General features: G+C 39.6%; 1 protein-coding gene and 1 long non-coding RNA gene across 6 annotated transcripts in view; both read right to left on the reverse strand.

Annotated features, from left to right (window-relative positions):
* The window catches only part of GHR (growth hormone receptor), a 130005-nt gene that overhangs the window by 30211 nt on the left and 79973 nt on the right, over nt 1–19821 (reverse strand). The gene's annotated exons all lie outside the window — the stretch shown is intronic.
* LOC136050800 (uncharacterized) lies at nt 16640–17237 on the reverse strand. The gene is made up of 2 exons (XR_010622427.1): nt 16971–17237; nt 16640–16779 (listed from the first exon to the last, which is right to left on the reverse strand). It is a non-coding gene; the product is annotated as an uncharacterized LOC136050800 (long non-coding RNA).

The following is a 19821-nucleotide window of genomic DNA, read 5'->3' on the forward strand; positions in this document are numbered from 1 at the left end:
CGTCAAAACTCCACCCAGTGAATGCTTGCCAGACTGCTAAGGACACGGGCCTCACTGCCTCTAAGGCTTCCTTGTTTCAGGTGGGCTCTTCCACTTTTCTTTTCCTTGGGCTCCTTGGCATGCTTTACAGGTACAAAGGCATGGATTCTTGCCTTCTAAATTGGAGAGCTTAACGGATGCCTCTAGGGAAGCAGTGAAGGTGCACTGAGCTGCCTTTTGGAGATACCATCTCTCACTGACTGCAGCCCCAGGAACTCCTTTGGCAGACATAACTGGCAGTGCTGCCTGAAAGAAGCAGGTTTCTGACTGCTTGCTTCCTCCTGCTCCAAGGGCCTGTATGATGGTGTAGCACACTGGACCAGGGAAGGGAGGCAGCTGAAAGCTGATAGTGGGGAAAGAAAGATTATTTTCCAGCCAAATCAGCTCCCCCAGAGAGCCTCCTGCATGACTGCAAGGGGGTTTGTGCCAGACTGTGTGAGAAACAGTGAAAGTCTGGGAACTAGCATGAGGCATGGATGAAACTCTTTCTCTCAGTGGTAATGAAGTGCTTATTTTGAATTTAAAAAAAAAACAAAAACCAAAAACAAAAACACCTTTTTTGTAAGAGGTGTTTGACTTTGAGTGACTTCAAACTGATCAAACTGAGTGATTTGACTCTATACAGCATAAAAACAATGTGCAGACAGGTAGGAAGTAAGAGGCTCAAGTAAATCCTGACTCAGTTTCTTGTCATTATACAGAATCACACAGAATCATGGAATTGTAGGAGTTTGAAGTGACATCTGGAGATCACCAGTAACTAAAGAATACAGGAAATGCCAATGAACACCTTACAACATTTCCATATTCATTTCTGTATGATTAAGCTTGAGTTCATTATCCAACTCAAATCACCACATGTTAAAAGAAAAGGATAAAAAATTACACTTGGAAAACCATGGTCAAAAACCTCTGCAATTTCCTAGACGTTACCTTAGCTTAGAGAAAAGCTGCTGGAATATGAAAAGAGTAGCGAGGGTGGGTATGCAGTGTTTGCACAACAGAACAGAGACATAAGATGCCAGAAACATGCCATGATAAAGTGTACATCAATGGTAGAGGTAACAACACCATCTGCTAACTCTTCCTTTGCACAGCCCACTAGAAAATCTGGTATTCCTCTTCATGATGCTTTGCTATAATTTACTCATGTCAGGTGAATATCTTTGCGTTAGCTGCCTGCCTCTTACGGAAAGCAGCAGCCAAAACAGTTCAGCTTTTCAAAGTATCTTAGACAAAACAGTTCATTCAAGCTACAGACTCCAGTGTTCATTTCAAGAACAGCTTTTCAATTATGAACATGCCGTTTTCTGGTGGACATCTGCCTTAACTCCATAATGCACTGTACTGTACACAAATTTCTGCCTAGAGTTGTACTTGCCTCTTGCATGGGACACATTTTTATTTGCAGAGCTATCGCTTTTATTAAAGTGGCTGCTTATTTCATGCTACTGTACATCAGCGCAGGTCTCAGTCTTTTGGCAAAATGTTCATGTTGTTACCTGAGCTGGGAAACCAAAACCAGGAATCATCGCTTTCAAATCCCGCAGGCACATTATGTGGTGGCACATGTTGGAAATTCCTATGACAGTGGCAAAATGCTGACAGATTAATCCACACCTGGCCCAGAAAGTGTCTGCTACATCTCACCAAACAATAAATCAAACATGTTTTTTCAAGTCTTCTTCTTTTAGAAATCACTCAGCAAATATTTTGAGCTCAAATCGGGATCCTTTTTCTCATAAAAGTGCCAAGCCCTTTTCAAACTGGTGTTAAGTGAGGAGCAGATTAAAGTATCAGTTGCCTCTGACATACAGGAACGTCTAAGTGCTTAAAGGAAGAGTATTTCTAATGCTACCTTGCAGAAGGTGAGCCACAGTCATTACCCATGATCAGTGCAGAAAGCCTGGAACTGTTTTCAAACAGCTGTTCTCACATTCGGCTGCACCACAGTTGCATGATGGAGCTCTCGGTGCCCTGCTCTGCCCTTGCTGAGTGGCACTGTGTGGGTCCTGCAGTGGAGCTGACCTCTGAGGCTGAAACCACTACACTGCAGAGGGCAGGAGGCTATGTAGACAACATGGACTCAGGCGCAAGACAGGACTTTCTTCCCAGGCCCAAACACCCACATCTCTGGAGGAGGGCAGAATATCCAGTGATTGCTATGTCTTCTTGCTATGCACTACAGATTTGGTAGGCAATCATTTAACACGCAGGAGATAGGTTACAAAGTTGAAGGAATTTTAGATCTTTCTTGGCACATCTGCTACTGTTTTGAAAAGAAACCTACAAGCAAGATAGACAAGAATGTCAAACAGCTGTGTTTTAAAATGACTTTTCTACTACAGATTAAATTAAGCTTTATCAACTAAGTTTTGCCATCCCTGGTAAACAACTGATATACTTAGTAAGACTTGCTATGCAACACAAATATGAGATAAGCTTTCTCTTCTACTTTTAATCAAAGAATACTTGGTGAGCTCAAGCCAGTTCACAGCTTTGAGCCAGTAATTGCTATTCTAGATACCCTGCTCCAAAAGTAATACCTCACTGTGCAGACATCCACTGTTCAGAGTCCATGAACGTTTAGCTAGTGTTGATGAAATGTCAATGGGTGCCATTGTTTCCGCATGGAGGAATTTGATGATGCACCTTTGCTATCACACCTTTCCGTGTCAGGTGCTGTTCTGTCAGACTGCCCCTCTGCAGCCATCTGTCACGTGGCAATAACATGTAACAGTATTGGTGGGAAGGTTCAGCCCCATCTGCCATACCACCAACATCCACCTCTGACATCAAGGGCCAACATAATAAAATAGGAGGCATTAATTTCAGATCAGCCCTTGTATTCTGCTGCTGCAAGGAAAGCTGAGTTATGTGCTATATACTTAAGAGAAGCTCAGAAAGAAGAGCATAGCAAGAATATCACTAAATCCATGGTTTAGAAAGCTGCCAAGTCCTGCCCTCTTCCTTGAACTCAACCCTAAGCCTTGTGCCTGTAAATGACACCCTCTCAGGCTCACCTACATGTCACTATATAAACACCATTTTGGGAGCATAGCCAGGCATGGAATGGTCTAAATCACAACAACTATTTCTTTCTTTATTACTATTTTTTTGAAGAGAGGGGCTGAATGCCATGGGGAGGGTTGGGGGGGGGATACACTGAACTGGTAAAGCTTTAGGCAGCTTAATTATGTATTTGTTTAGTATCAAGAGAACTGATACACCTAATCTTGCACACAGAATTCCTCCACTCGTTTCTCAGTTACCAAAATATATACAGCATTTATGGTGGCTTTTAGCGTGCTTCCCAGACATAGCTGAGAAAGGCAACGGTGCCTTGAAGAACTGAAAGGACAGAATATTCCTGAACTTATGCCATGTACTTTGCTGCTGAGTTTGTAGCCAGGGACAGATAGAAAAAGATTTATTTATTGAGAGACCTCCTGCTGACACCCGCACGTTACAGTCTTTTTTTCTTCCCTTGTAAATTTCATGGAGCAGTTCATGCAGCATTAACTCTCTGTGTGACTTCTACACCAAATAACACAGAAAATGCATACATTTTGGGAATGAGTCACTAAAAGCACGATTGGCTTGCAAGCAGAATAGGAGTGATCAGCAAAAGGCAATGGTGACACTTGCACCCCTGTAAGCCATGAGAAGAGACAAACACATCTCTCATTTCAAACTTGGAGAAATAAAAAAACATGGCATCCTGCAGCCAGTGTAATGAGTGGAATAACTGATTACAAGAGCACAATCAACTTTCATACACTGCAGTGCAAACACAGCACACTTGGTGCTAGATGCCTAGGAAAGAAGAAGCCAAACCAAAAGAAGATTAAAAAAAGAAGGTACTGTTAGGATTCTGAATTGTGGTTTGCAAAAAGAGAACACAAGTGTTGGCAAGAGCAGAGAGCAAATTCCCTTTCATCTTTCATCAGGGCACTTGAGGATTGCAGATTTTATTATGAACCTAGTGGCAGAAACCCTTCTGCATCTGCTGTTTCCTCCTTTTTTGCCCATTCAGGTCCCCTCTTTCCCTTCCTGAGCTATTTGCTTCCACTGATGAGTTCCCTGTCTATGTTCCTCCTTTCTCAAGGTGCCTTCCCAATGCACGTATTTTAGTTCCTAGTCATCCCACTCTTTGTAACAGTTCCAAGTTGTGCTGTTCTGGGCTACTTTGCTTCTTCTGGTGAAGGCAGGATGTGACACGGGGTGCTCAGCAGTGCACTGTCAGATCCAAACACAGCCCTGTGATGTGGGCTTGTTTTCTGTTTTGGACACAAGCTCTCAGCTAACCTTTGCATGGTAGCAGAAGGGAAACCAGCTCCTATAGTTCAGTAAAAAAAAAAAAAAAACAGAACAAAACAAAATAAAACAAAAATCCAGATTCGCTAAGGGATCTGCAGTGGTGTCTTGAAGAAGTATCATTTGGGCTCATCTGACAATTGTGCTGCCTGCTCCATAGGGAACACTGAGCTTTTTTGTTATTGACACAACAGAACCTGACCACCTAAAAAGCCAGAAAGAACATTCTGGTGAATATTTAAGTGACTTTTGTTGCAGTCCAAAAGGTCTCATAGGAATTACAGCTTCGTTATGTGACCCTGAGCACTACCAAAGCATGTTAAGGGACTGCAACAGTAACATACCAAATGCACCCTCTAAGTCATTACCAATGACAAGTATTAATTCCCCAAACTATGACAGAGCTCCCTTCAAACTGCTGCCATGGAATCCTTGTCATCTTTTCCAAAAGCTTTGTATAATGCATTTAGCCATTTGTTACAGTTTATAAATGGATTTACTTTTTGTCACAGGCATCCTGGTGAGAAACCTTTTGTTGACACAGACAATGGCTATTTCTTCTATGAAAACCATGTTTTAAGTTCACATCAGAGATATACTGAATAGACAGTAACATTTCAAGAGCTTTTCAGAAAACTAGAATATGAATTAAAAATGTCAAGATCACAGAGTCTCCCATGCAATTTAAGTCCTATCACTTGCACTGAAAAGATACAACTTCATTATGAAACTAATAGAAGGTGGGACTGGCTCTGTCATGCTTACTCATACTAGACAGGGTGTACCTAGCTAAAGCACCCATGGGACCTCTCTGCAATACGTAGTACCAGTCTTTTCAGATTAAACTGAGAAAAGGAATGAAATAAAATGTCCCTTTTTCTACAATCTTAAAATGCTGGCTTCCTGCATCTAATGGTGTACTTCTTGTACAGTGCCCAGATGAATCTCAGGCAAGAGAAGATTCATGTTTTCATTCTGCAGTTCTATCGCTCAGTAAAAAAAGGATGTATATACAGAGGAAGAAAATATGTAATAAATATGAGCCAACATGACTGAATGCCAACTCCAACAATTCTGCCTGGATGGGAAAGGCCTTTTTGCTGGCACTCGATAGCTGGCTCGGTCACACACTTTGCCAGCGAGATCTGCATCTATCCAGTATGAAGCAGCAGGCCTCTTCTGGAGGAAAGCAGGCTGCAGAGCTTATACAGGGCTTTTCTGCACATTTCTTTGCAGTCCCGAACCTTTGTGTCACAGCATCACCAGTGTAGTCTTATTTGCTTTTGACTTCTTGTGCTTACCAAGGGATGATCTTCAAGGGATCTGCGCAGTTCCACTTGGTGCTGTTCAGACAACATTCTTCTTTTCTTTCCTTGCTTCAGGTTCTTTCTCGTCCATTTAGTTTAAACGGGTCTGACAGAGCTTGGACTGCATTTGCACCACCTCTGCCCTGCACCGCAGCATGCCCCTGGATTCAGGGCTGCAAGTCTCTTGCCATCAGCTGGACGTGAGCTCCAGACCTGCCTTATCTCATCCGCCCTGGTGTTACGCAATGTCAAGCCACTTTTAGGCAACATTTACACAATGTTACCCCAAAAAGCAGAGACTGCACAGAGAGCTGGATCCCATCCCACAACAGGTAAATACTGTAGATAGACACCTACTGGGCCACTGAGATTATTTCAGGTCTAGCATATGCAACGGCATGAATTCAACCCTTGCCTGTATTCCTTTCCCCTAGTTCAGTGCCTGTCCCCACTAAACCTGAACCTACTCCCTCCTCCTGTCAGTCTTGGCACCAGTGTGGGGGTCACTCAACACGCACAAGAGGCAGGCTTCCTGCTCTCTGCTCCAGGCCCTTGGCCCCCTCCCAGCCCACAGCAGCTGGCTGTAGCCGATGAGAGAAACTCGGCTTCACCTCTGCAGCCCTCTAAAAGCGTGTGCTCAGACGTGCTTTGTGGGCAACACGACCAGACTATCAGGGCTCAGTGCTAGGAGAGCCTAAGAAAAGTGAGACGTCGCACGCTTTGGACATTTTAGTTCATAAGTTTAAGTACATTTCTACTCAGCACGCACACACAAAGTTGAGAATTCTCACAGGAGTACCAAAATCTGAGCACAATGTCACTGACACAGTAAAATACAACTCCCCGGTGAATCAGAAGCAACTGAGAACATTTCAGCAGAAAGAGTTAGGCAAATTCAATCCCAATCCTATAGCCATTCTATCATCAGCAAGCTTGGAAATGCAGAGAAGCACACATCACTGGTCTTCTGGTGCAACAGCACCACAGAAACAGAACTGAGCTCTCTTACTCCGCAAGCTCCACCAGGTATTCTGCGCTGAAACGGTTACACATAAATTCTCCACGTCTATGTCATAGGCAAAATCTGTATGTCTGCCCACTACTTAAAACTGGTAATTTTGTTAAGAACAGAGAGAGCCCCAGATCCTAAGGCAAAGAAATCAGCATGGCCATTTTTATCAAGGGAGGCACAAACATCATTCCATTGTATACACTTCTATTTTCCACATCTGACAGACTTGGTAAAAGAGAATACTGGCCAATGTCCCTACTTTTTATTGCTCGCCCTCAAAAGCAGGGATTTATCCAGCACTGTATGTAACAAATGAAGAGTGGATTGTAACTGAACAAACCTAGAGAGGCAGGTGTGTGAAGGAAACAGGTTATCTTGCAATTACTCCAGGAGCTTTTGAAAGGTGATCACATTCCATTCAGTGTAATTCATACAGCATTTCTTAGAAGGACAATGATAGTTTCCATGTTAAACATGTACAGAAAGTAAGGCCCAAAAATCTGTTTGGTGAGATGTCTACCTTACTGGAACACAGTACAGGGTAATCAGAAAATATGGCCACAGTAAAAGTTCATAGAGCATGTGATTACAGCAAATGCATCAGGATGCCTAACGCTGTAAGAAAAGAATACTCGGTATCCCAGTACTTCTGCAAGAGGTGATACAATTGGGCTGTCAGACATAATAAATCTACTACATAATAAATCTACACATCTACTATAGAATAATAAAGAATAAAAAAAAAAAGGAAAAGGAAAAAGAAAGGTAGATATGGCTTCTGCTGTAAAAATAATTAAATATAGAGGATTAAATGAAGGGCAAAGTTAAAGCAACTGTGTGGTTTTCCTGTTTGCTTTCCATCACCTTTTCCCTCAGCACATTGAGTGAAGGTTTGAAAAGCAGAGCAAAGCTCACAAAGGCTTCCTAGGTAAAGGGATGACACATCACTTGTGTTCCAGGTCAGAAACTAAGAGAGATGCAAGTATTTATGAGAATGACAGAATAATTTAGGCTAGGAAGGACCTCTGGGTGTCATTTAATCCAAACTCATAGTCAAAGCAGAGCTTTACTTGAAGCCAGATAAGGCCGCTGTGGGTTTTGCCCTGTCCTGAGTATCACCAAAGATAGAGATCCTGCAGCCACTCTTATCTGACCACTTTCCCTTGCTCTTTTGCATATACCTCTGAGAAGAAACAGGTGCATCCATGAAAGCTCCTGTAGGTAATGGAAAACAGACCCAGTTATCTTCAGCTCCCTTACATACTGTGTTCTCTCACTCTTTAACCAGCACAGTGGCCCCCTCCACTCCGGGACTGCCTCCAGTTGTCTATGATATCTGTAAGTATAAAGCTCTCTAGATAGCATATTCCCATAAGAAAACACCGACTTAAAAGCAGTAAAATAATATTCTGACACATTTTACTGATTCTTCACAGTTCATTTAAGATGACTGCTAATAAAGTAATAGATATGGGTAGTAATTTCAGCAGGGTATAGGGCAGTTTCTGCAACCATGTTCTGCAATGAGGTTAAACATAAAGTAAGAACATAAATATTAGAGGACAAGTTTGATAAAACTAAAGAAAAGAAATAACTGAAAACATGGATGGTGAAAGCACAGGTTACAAGTTTTCACATCAAGTTCCTTTCCATCTTAACATCAAAGCCACATTTTTCTCTGAACTGATATCATTTCACTGAACTTCTGAGAAGTATTTCAGACGAAAAAAAAAAAGGCCTCACTAATCACTTTCTACACTTCAGAATTAAAAATACTCCTTGTGACTGAATGCTGATCAGTTTGCTTGAGCTGGTGTCTACAGAACAGCATTCTGACTTACCCATCAACTCCCTTGAGAAACAGCACTGAAGAGAACTCTGCCAGCACAGTGAGGGCAGCTACGTTTTCCTACGGTATTATTCTGAATTCCTCACAGAGGTTTCTGTGGATTTTCTAGGCCACAGCTGAGTTCTCCTTGCTCTCGTGAAGTCTTTCTCCTCTCCGTTGATTATTCAGAAAAACAATGGGGAAAGTAGGGCCCATATGGCAGCAGTTATTATCTTCCCAAAGGAAAAGAGAACTGATGTGTTTCTGACAATGCTTGCCATTGCAAGTAGCAGAGCTGCCAACCTCATTCCTACATTCCTAACAACAAAAACTGTGTTAGTGGTTTTAGGGAAATGCAATGCTAGGTTTCCTGGAAGCATCCTTCCTGCACAGAGCACTTCAGAATGGGGATGGGCAAAAGAACTGCATCAGGAAGTGTGCTATGAAGAGAGAAACACTGCTGGAGCAATGTGCCACCAATTTGCTAGCTGGAAGTACAGAAAGCCGAACACACAGCCCTGCTATACTGCTGCTCTGATAGGTAACCCTGAGAGGAGAAACTACCAGTTCTGTGTAGGAGATAGTATAACCAGACACACAAATGGAAAATAAGATAAAGCAGGATTTTTTGTAATGCTTAAATTCCACTTGATGCAACTTATCCATACAAGTGTTACTGTACCCACTTGGTTGTGCTTTTGTGGATTAAACACCCACCCAAGGGTTGGCACTACCATGTTCACTCAAGATCCATAAAAACACATTTTTCATCTCAAGATAAACAAAATTTATAGATTTAATAAAATTAAAATATTTTGGAGTAGATTACAGAGGCTGGTAAAAAGAAACACACTGAAAGATACAGTGTTTTTAAGCCACAGTCTATCAGGTAGATAAAAGATTGTAGTCAGTGTTGAGTAAGATTGATAGAAGCTTTGCACTGCAGCATCAAATATTTATCAGTGGTATAAAATTATTAAAAAAAAAGGCTTTTGAGATTTAGCATTATGATGCATTTGAAATTGATGGGATAAGTATGTTGAGACTCATGCATTTGGTGTCTGGCAACGATTTCAACTTACATTTAAACACATACCATTGCTGTATTTTAATATAATGACAAGTGATAAAAATAATACAATAGCAGTATTGCTAAAAGCAGCGACAGAAAAAATATTTTTGTTTTAAATCTCTGACTCTTTATATTCCTCTTTGGAGGCAGTTTTGCTGACTGCCTTGGTATTCAGCCAATTAGTATCTTCCACAGTTGATATGGCTCTTCTACACACCAATGTGATAACAAAATTAAAAACAGAAAATGGAAAGGTGCACATTTTGCTACTGAAAGGCTGATGGGTTTGGGGAGAGAAGAGAAAATGTGTAAATGTTCTAAACAGATTTTTGAGGGCGAATTTTAACTTCTATGCAGTTCTGACACATGTAAATAATAGATGAAGACCTTTGCTGAAGAGAAAAAGGGGTCATGTGCTTGATTTGCAATCTTACCTAAAAATGAATAACAGCTGTCCCCTTTGCCTCACTATCTTTACAAAACAACTGTTGAACTCTCCTAACAACTCCCCACTTCAGCTCACATGTTTCTTTCCTATCTGGCACCATACCTTCTGCTATGATTTCCAAATGTCCTCTTGACACACACTTGTGCACGTACTGCTGCATCTGCGACTAATTAGGGAGGGATATTTACCCTGGTTTGAGAATGAGGCTTTTCAGCAGTGAAAGGAAGGCTGCAAGTTAAAAAAACCTTCCCACTCCACTTCTATTAATTGTAGACACACTGAAATATAGAGAAAAAATCCTCTGAGTTTTCTCAAGAATGAGAGCGTATCTTTGCATATATTGCGTTCAGCTCTCTTTCCAAGATGCTGGAAAGTGATTTATTTTGCTTTCCTTTGAACTCTGAGTCAGACTGGCTCTTTTCCACATACCTGTGCATAACAGATATTTTCTACCAAGTTGTTAAAATTGTCTAGGCTTGCATAGGCTGAACAACAAATTCATGCTACCTAGCACAGCCAAAATATGTAGTAGGTAACCATAGAACAAAAAAAGCAAAGTTATCAACTTGACAGTAAAAGTGCACAACAAATGAGAAGGCTTTATGTTAAATTACAAAAAAAAAAAAAAAAAAAGCATGCAAACATTGTGGAGTAAATAGGTAGGATATTTAATTACAATTCACTAGGGACTATGTAGAATAGTTGCTTAACTGCTAACTAAGCAGGCTGTGAGTTTTCAGTTTAACAATATGGGATACAGGCATTCAGCTTTGTATGAAACAGCAGAATTTGGAAATGTAGTGAGAATTTATGAGGCTTTTAAAAAGCAAGATCGTAGAAAATGATAGCGTATTTGAAGTCCCAAGGTGACTTGTTGCTGCAAAGGAACAGAAAATGGTAACATCTGACAACGACAAATTACTTTTAAAAAAATGAGATTATATTCTTGTAGGTTTTGCCTCTCTTGATACAGCAGCACTATGCTGTTTTCCTGGTTCCTGGCATTTTTAAGCTCCCACACGTTTGTCTTCTTTGTTGGTATTCTTACCTTTCTCCTTTTTATTTCAGGTCTCTTTTAAGCATTTTTAATCTACTCCAACCACACTCTGCTGTCCAGTTTATTCTTAACTCCAGCTTTAATACTAAAAATTATTTATTTACTCTCCCTACATTGATGTGCAGATAAGAGTTTAAATTACTCAGGTGCACATGAATGTATAGTTTACATGTATGTATACAGAGTTGTTTCTGTTTTGATCCAGTGGCCAATGTTCATTTCTTCTTAATCTTGTTCTGTACACTCAAGGACAGGTGTCCAACCTTTAGGTTCACCTGAGTCTCAGTGAGTGAAGAGAAACTGTATTGATGCTTTGGTCATACTGAGTGACAGGCGTGCTTCTATAGGACTGGGCCAGTTGGTGGGGAAGAGCCACCACCACGAGGATGTGGAATAGGAAGCAGGGCTAATTACTGGCTGTCCTGGGCTGCATGCGTTCCACTGTCTGCAGGATAAACATGTCTGCCCTAAAGCCATCTGAAGTCTGATTCCAAAGAGTTTCACACTGTTCAAAATGAAGCTAGAATATAGTTATCTGAAGAGCTGTATGAAATTCTGCTGATTCACTGCAGGTCTGTCACCATAATAACATCTGGAGAGAGGCTTCTTGGAAATTTGGCAGCAAGACTAGGAAAATGACAGTTCCGCATCTCTAAACCCACCAAGAGTGTTTCCAACGATAAATCTTAATGTCCCCCTGGAAGCTCTTATTAGTCTTCACAAAAGAAACAAATCTGAAAAACATTATTTTAAACTCTAGTGCTTCTGACAGTAAAAAATGGTCCCACTCATTAAAAAGGAAAAGCCATAACTGTGAGAACTCTTAAGTCTTATTAACATATGGAACAGTTTAACACATCCGGGATGAACGTCACAAATCAACAATTAGTTATGACAGGCAGAGATTTAGCGCTCACGATTCTGACACAGAGACAAAACATCTCCAATTTCCATGACAATACTGTACGTAGATTCCAGTTGTGTTCGTAAGATCCTATCAGGCATCAAGCGTTTGATAGACACAGGCCACGATTTGTTGTCAGAATGGCATTTACCTACTTTTTAGAGAGTCATCTTAATAAAGATCCTGAATCACTGTTTGAAATATAAACAAGGCTGCCCAACTTGCAAAAGCTGACATATCTGCTGCTGTATACCACATAAAAAGGTCAAATCACACATTCAGCCTGCTGAACAACAACACCCATCTGTGAACCAAATTTGCTTGTTTATGGAGCCAACCAGACTCAAAACATTAATATATTTCGGTCTTACAAGCAAAATTTTAGAAGCATGGGAAAGGGTCTCTATTGACTTACGTGGATGACAGTGGCATGTAAAGAGCTCATGTACAGAACTGTGGATCTTTATCAACTAAAAGTATTGCTTGCCTTGTTGTCACGTTGTTTTGTGCTAAAAGTATCTAGTTGTTACAAATCTTTTTTATCTCTACAAAAGAAAAATCTAAAATACATTCTGAAAACACCCATTTTGAATGCATATTCAGATAAAAGTACTGGTCTTCTTCACTCATTCTCTTACAGAGAATTTCATACTCAGGTCACTTTTAAAAATTTCTCTTGTCTTCTGATATCTTTCTCCTTTGCATTTCCAGGTTTTGTTCAGTGACCACTCAATGCCGTGGATCTGATAGAAATGGCATCCCTCAGCACATCTTCCCAGAATCACTGAACAGTTCTGGCAAATTTCCCCCAGTAGAGGTAAAATAAATCCAGGAAGAGCCTCTAATTTTAAGAGTTGTTGGGTACAAAGGGTTCTCAGCTTCTTATAGAAGAAATCAGGGCCTAACAGCCATATTTAATCTTCTGAAATCTGAATGTTCTGACAGAGATTAATAAATTATCTTTATAGGGCTATAAACTGCAATACAGAACATTTCTGAAACTTTGCTCCCAGCAGTATTTAAATACTAATGGAACAAGAATCAGTAAACTCTGCATGTTTTTCATTCAGAAATTGGACGTGCTGTTCCTTCTTTTGAATTTAATAAGAATTAGGTGGTGTAATTTTACTAAAAGAGTATTGCAACATGTGTGGACCTATCTACATACAACTCCTTCTTTGGAGGGAAAAAATTTGGGTGTCTGTGTATATGCCGTTGATTACCCACCATCTCCACCCAACTGGGATCACAGACTCATGAAATAATTCAAACTGGAAGCCTTTCTGGCAGTTATCTAGTTCAACTTCAAAGCAAGGCCAGCTGCAAAGGCCAGTGTTAAAGCTAGAATGAGCTGCCAAGGCTCTCGTCCAGTCCATGGCGAGTGTCTCTGAAGACAGAGATTCTGCAGCATCTGTGGCAAAACCTACTCCAATGAAAAGGAAATATTTTCTCCTTATGTCATAGAGGATGGTTGTGTTGGCAGCTTGTGACCACTGCCCTTACTCTTTTATATGTACCTCCAAGGAGAAGCTGGCTCCATTTGATATACAACCAACCTTGCTGTATTAACGATTGTAGGAAACTGAAATCACACTACCCTTCTTCAGGTTAAACAAGCTTCATTTCTTTAGTTTCTAGCATGCCCAGTGCTGCAACCCTCCACCCATTGGACTGTGGTCTGTAAACAGTTTTCTGCAGCAAAGGCCCACACAGTCATGGAACAGTACACAAGATACCACTGCTGAACAGATGGAAACAATCTCTTTGCTTGACCTGCTTGCTGCGCTCTCTACAACACAGTTCACTGCGTGCTTAAACCTTAATCTCATCCACCATCATCCAGCTCTCCACTTCTATGCAGCATTGAACAATCTTTCAAAAGATACCCCTGCGAAGGGGATACGTCATGGAGCACAGTTTTGTAAACTCCCTGATGTTAAACAGCATGGGATGTACCATAACACTGTTTCTTTTGCATATCATTGTATAAACACATCTCTCAGTTTCAGAAAAGCTAGAGTATTACAAATTACATATAGTAGGCAAGTGAAACTGCCAGGATGTTACTCGCTAGGAATTTTTCATCTCTGCAGGCTCAGAATTCAAGAAGTGTGAACAGCGATACAGGCCCTACAAATAAAATCTCTGCACTTCAAGCTTTCAAAGCGGTGAAGAGCACTTTCAGTGAAAAAATATGAGGCAGAACAAGATATATTTTCATTCACTCCTTCCCCAAAGAACAGTTTTGACTTGAATACTAACATAAACAAGAGTTTATGAATATTTCATTCTAATAATTGAAAAATCAAATAAGTTTCTTTATCAGTGAATCATAACCAATCAGTACAGCTCAGTACTTAACAAATATCACCTTTATCACTACTGCAAGAAAAAATCTGAAACCCAGTAAAGTAAGGAACATGGCCCTTTATTAGGATTTTAGATTTTTTTCTCTGCCAAGCCATGATACACGATCATCACATTCCCCTTCAGATTTCTGGAAAATCACTATTTCTCTGTATCACTTTTTCCAATATTTTTTAAACAAAAATAATAGTTGTGAAGCCTGCTGTGATTCTATATTAAATATCTATTAATTCATTAAGCACTTTGACATTATCAACTGAAAGGTCCTCTAAAAGAAGCATACATTTTGGTCATTTTTACCTATGATTCTGTTGCAAATGCTACACCTTATATAAAGACCACTTATAATGATCAAATGTGTTATTTATTTTAAATCACATTGTGATACTTGAAAGAATGGATTTATTGTTTTTAAATTATATTACGTCTCGTCTTTGATGAGTTGTAATCTCCTCACAGCTGTTGCTGGTGAGATTGTTTTAAATTAACAAGCACTAACAAGCATTTATTTGAAAGTAGTAAACCCTGTTAAATCAAGGAGCTGATCCAAGCACCACTTTTTTGTTCCTTTTTCACCAAAAGTACTAAAGTTTTATTGGTAACTATCTAGTGTTATCACTAGCTGCGAAACTTTGCTAAAAGAAAAAATGAGAAAATAAGCCAAACTTACGAAAGAGTAGAAAACAAAGACTGAATATTGATTTCAGTGAGTGAATTATTTCCACACAATTCAAAAAGGCAGACAAAGAACACTGACTTCACAAGTGAAAGCAGGTTTAACAAACTTCACTATGTCCTTATTTTTTTTTGTGGTCAAACTATATAGCTGCTGATTTTTGAGAAAAAAAGTAAAGAATATAAAATGAAATTCCCAAACCCTCCAATTCTCTAATCATCCAAAATAACTAAGAACTAAAAACATTAGATAGCTATTGCTGAAGTCTTTTAGGTCTGAAGTATTTTCCCTCAGAACAGTTATTTTCAGTTCTCCAGCTACATCAGACAGCAGCAGCTTGCTGCCAAGAGCATGTGTTCCTGGACATAGCTGCGGGTCCTGGGGAGGGATAAAATCTCCTTAGCTGAAGAAATCTGGCTGCAGAAGGCACTTCCAGGAGACTACAAGTGCTGCCCATCCTTGTTCTGAAATGTTCTTTGGGTTTTTTTTTTGTTTGTTTGTTTGTTTTTTCCTGGTGTTTTTTTTTCCTCCCCTTTTTAAAGAACTGTAATTGGAATGACACTTCATACCAAAAGTAGAAAAGAAGCCAAGGACTCCCTGAACCTGACTAGTGACTTTACTATTTCCAACAGTTTCTGAGGACACAGCACAACTATCAAGATGAGGGAGGACACACTAACACTGCATCTGCCTGGATTCTGTGCTGTTTCCAATTCACCTGCTCAGCATCACAACCTTCCCTCAGACATAGTGTCTTCCAACTCTTCTGTGAATTGGCAGAAAAAGGAAACTTCTGTGAAAAATCAAATAGACTTTAGAGACCTTTACTCTTGTACCACCTTCATCACAAAATGACAGAATAGTCTGAGTAGGAAAGAACCTTAAAAAACATCTAGTTCCAACACCCTGCTGTGGTCAGAGTTGCCACCTATGAGATCAGTCAGGCTGCCCTGGGCTCCATACAGCCTGACCTTGACCACCTCTAAGGATGTAGCATCTATAGTTTCTTTGGGCAGCCTGCTGTGGGTTAAATATTGGCTGTGTAGTATTTGTCTCAATTAACAGTATTTTCAGCCTTGTTACTCCAAAAGCAACATCAGATGCAAATGAAGGAGACTAGACCCAAGCAATATCTGTTATTGTTCAAACAGTGGAAAACCATACAGTGAGCTATACCTGCAGGCTTCTTCCCTCTGGATTTGGCTCTGATGCCACCTGTGCTTTAACACTGACTGACACCTCACCCATCTCCTGCTGCCACCTCCACGAGTGCATGTTCAAGACACCTGTGTTATGAGGCTTCTAATTCCTCTCTAGAGGACATGGTTTTAGGTGCATCCAAACAAATCCACCTTAGAAAAGGCCATGCTGAGAAAGACCTCCAGTGAGCATCCTTCCAAGAATGATCAATACAGTTTCCTGGGGATATGTACATAAATAAGATGCATGTGTACTGCGCTGCTTCAGAGGCATCCTGAGCTGCACCTGGCTTCCATGTGTGAAGTAATGCCCAATGGCTGTCCTTTGTGCAATTTCACTTTGAACTTACGTTAACTTATGGATCCATGGCTGTGGAGTTACAGCCAATACATGGTTTGCACAAAGAACTACGTTTTCTTTTTTCTTTTCTTTTTCTTTTTGCTCTGAATGACACTTCCTCTAGCTTGGTAATTTCTGATTTTTCTGTTAGGAGAGACAACAATACTTCCCCAAGATATTTACTTCTTCTAAAGACATTTCTTATGTTTCCTTCTTTGTATGTTATCTTTTGTAGACCAAGGAATATCAGCATGGCTGTTCTCAGCACAGAACCTGTTCTGTAGCTCTCCTCATCCTTCATAACCTTCTCTGGATTTTTCCAGCTCTGCTGTACATTTTTGGAGTTGGGAAGAGCGGAACTACATAAGATGAGCAGTGAACAAGACTTTGCAGGGAGTGATCACTGCTGCAAAATCCCATGTCTAAGTCACAAAGATTGGAGTCTGAGAACTTACATGCAAAACACCTGATTTTTGCTTACATGCATTATTCTACATTTATCTACACCGACTTTGATTTGCTTATTCAATACAAGACAGTCGCCTTGTAAAGTTTTCCTGCAGCTCTTCAGCTGGTCCATTGATTTACAGTTCTATATAAGCTAGTAGAGCATCTGCAAACTAATTCTACCTCAGCATTTTTCTGAGTTTTCTACCATTATTTTCTGTTTTTTTTTTTTTTTTAATTCTTTTTTTATTTTTTATGAACACGTAGAAAGAACAGGTTTGAGCACAGATGCCTGAGCAAATTCACTAGTCACCCTCCTTCTCTGACTCCAACTCTCTGGTAACTATCTTGATAATGCTGGAGTGAGACGCTGCCCTCATGTCTATATGTGACTGACTATCCTTTACACAGACTGAGATGAGGTCCCTCCTGATAGACTCACTTCTAAAATATATATTGTTTTATGTCTGCACACTAACAATCCTGACGAGTTTTACTCTCCCATGTAGCTTTGACAGTTTGACACACTGTGCCTGTTGGTTTTAAGGTAGAAAGAGAATCACAGAATGGCTTGGGTTGGAGACAACCTTAAAGCTCATTTCCAACCCCCTGCTGCAGTCACAGCTGCCATCCAACAGATAAGGCTGCCCAGAGCCATCCAATCTAACCTAAATCTCCTCTGTTTTTAGTTTAAAGCCATTCCCCTTTGTCATATTACTACAAGACCGTGTAAAAAGTTGGTCTCCTTCCTGTTTGTAAGCTCCCTTCAAGTACAGGAAAGCCACAATGAGGTCTCCTCAGAGCCTTCTCTTATCCAACCTAAACAAGACCAGCTCCCCTCAATCTTTCTTTGTAGTAGAGGTGCTCCTTGACCATCTTTGTGGCCTTCTCTGGTCCCATTCCAACAGCTTCATGTCTTTCTTATGTAAAGAACCATGAGACGGGATGTGGTATTACAGATGAGGCCTCATGAAGGCACAGTAGAAGGGTAATGTCAACTTTAATACATGTCAGTATATGTCCAAAGGCAGGAACACCGCAGCATCTGGCCAAAGAAATGTAATCTTTCAGGCTTTAAAATCTATTTTATTAAATACTTGTTCACTGATCCTGCATGCCATGTTAAATTAGCCAGAAGTCTTTGGAAATAACAGAAGGAAATGAGAATCTGAATTCAGTTTAGTGAAATGTCTGTGATCAAACCCTATTCTAGAAGCATGTTAGAACTGTGGGAAGTTAAATATGTCCTTCAATTTCCCATTATATTTCATTTTTAAAGACAAAACAAAAGTATTTCTGTTTCCACAGCCTTCAACACACAACATTTCAAGAACACCAACAATAATTTAAAATACAAATTTAAATACCCAGTTGGAAGAAACCTAGGCCCTTCCTGTAAGAAGCTTCCCACAGCACAAAACTGAATTGCTCAGTATATATTTCTGCCTCCTCTCAAGAGATTTCAGTTTGCTTTATTTTATGAACAGCAAACTATTTTAGGCATCTAAATTGTGACATGATTCACACTGATGATAAAAGCCACATTTGAACATTGAACACTGAACACATCCATCTCCTCTTGTTTTTTAATTGTTTAGAACTGTTTGAATGTATTTATGCATGTTAGGTATCTTAAAAAGCTGGAACACAGGTAACCCTTGGGCTGAGCATATGATGAAAGTTCAGAGCAATGGTTAAACAAAATCAGAACAGAATAAAAAAAATTGAAACAAGTTTTGCGACTGTTTTAAATAGATGAATTTTGTTGTTGAAAACATAACTAAGTGCAACTTTCTCTGAGTTGTTTTAAAGAGACTTTTATTACAGTTTTTTCTTCATGTTTCAAATTTGGCCAAGAGATATAATATGACATCTAGAATAAGTTCACATGTACTGCACTATATGCTTTGAAGTGCATGCACTCTCCTAAGAAACTATCTTCCTCAGTAAGGTATTTTACAAAGTGAAAGAAAAATGCAGTCAATTAGAGACTCCTTTTGTGCCCACGGCTCTACAATCACAACTATAATATGACAAATATCTGGATACTTTTATGTAATTTCAAGGAATTGGAGCCAGCAATTTATCTACTTAGAGATCTATGAAAAGAAAAATGTTCTATGTGGCCCACATAGCACTTTTATAATATTGTTAACATCAGAAATACAGATAAACAGGCAAACTCTTTTTCTGCCAAGGGAAGAAAAACATTGAAATATTATTTTAAATTTGATATATCAATATTTCATTGAGAAAAACAATCTCTAAGATCTTTAATATCTTTGTAACTTGAAATATCTTTTGCCTGCACTGAGGCAATTTGGCTTAACTAATTCTTAAATTTCTTTAAGAGTAAATGAGTAAAACTTTCATAAAAAAGTTTTTATACTCACATGCTTTTAATAATACCTCTTCTCCATTAGTAAATGATTCAGACCAGGAAAGCTAGGTAATGGACATCAGTCAGATTCTTGAGATATTTAATCTGCTGTTTTCACTTTCAACATTAGTTGTTAATTTCACAACAACTGATAGAAGATTTTAGTTTGATATGAGAGCTCTCTGTTTAAGTTATAATTTAAGGAAATACAAGGAAACAAACAATAAAGCAATTAGATGAATGTCACTTTTCCAATTCCCATTTATACTCTGTTTGTATATAAGCCATCTCATCCTTGAAATTCTAAGGCCACATCAGTGCATCCATCATAATCTAATTAGATCAATAATATGTACAATTTTCATTATTTCAGATCAGAAAAGTTCCAGAAACAAACAAACAAAAAGGCAGGAATCAATCTGATAGCT

Source organism: Cyrtonyx montezumae, unplaced genomic scaffold (assembly GCF_038088225.1).
Source record: "Cyrtonyx montezumae isolate F1298 unplaced genomic scaffold, pur_monq_1.0 scaffold_25, whole genome shotgun sequence".
NCBI classification, from domain to species: Eukaryota; Metazoa; Chordata; class Aves; order Galliformes; family Odontophoridae; genus Cyrtonyx; species Cyrtonyx montezumae.